Genomic DNA, 794 nt, shown 5'->3' on the forward strand with positions numbered 1-794 from the left:
GTTACTGACGTATCCCTTATATCTGCTACCTAAAGAGTTTCCGTGACCTCCTTTCCCGACTACATTCAGCGTGACTGTGCGCTCATTATTGTAACGTCTACCGAAGGCGCAGGGCCATGCAAATGTGACACTAAATGATCGAGGGCAAAGTATGTCATATCATTTCTTTTCCAAATACCATACAGCTATTTACGACCCCTAATTCCAATGGAGCAGTATAAGCGCTATTCAGTAGATGTTGAAGACCTATTGTATACGATGTTTCTTTGTTTGTGTCTATTGTTTTCTTTAACCAATCCCGTAGTCCACTGAAAATTCACATTGCCCTTGTTTTTTTTTTAAGTTTTAATTTTTAATTTACTTAAACATATTAACCATTGTTTGCCCCAAAAGCACCTTAGCTTATCAAGGGGGCTCACAATAATACAGTAATCAGGCTTACACACAATACACGAGATTACAACAAAAAAATTGACATCACTAAAGATATATTAATTTAACAAACAGACAGTGGCCAATGAAAAGCAATTTGTACTAATTAAAAGTTACATGACTAGAAATATATTAATTCAACAGTCAAACAGTGGCAATCGAAAAGCGATTAGTATTGATTATAAAACTCTGGACTTCTCGAAATAAAGCAGTTGATATCATAATTTACAGATTTAACGCCGTACAATAAAAAAATAATTTTCCTAGAATCGCTGCTCGATGACCACGTTTCACCGAGAATACTAGCAGCAGAGGCAAGGAGGGCATTACGTTGAGCGGCGTGCCTGGGGCAAACCAAAAAG

This window comes from Montipora capricornis, chromosome 1, assembly GCF_036669925.1.
Source record: "Montipora capricornis isolate CH-2021 chromosome 1, ASM3666992v2, whole genome shotgun sequence".
NCBI classification, from domain to species: Eukaryota; Metazoa; Cnidaria; class Anthozoa; order Scleractinia; family Acroporidae; genus Montipora; species Montipora capricornis.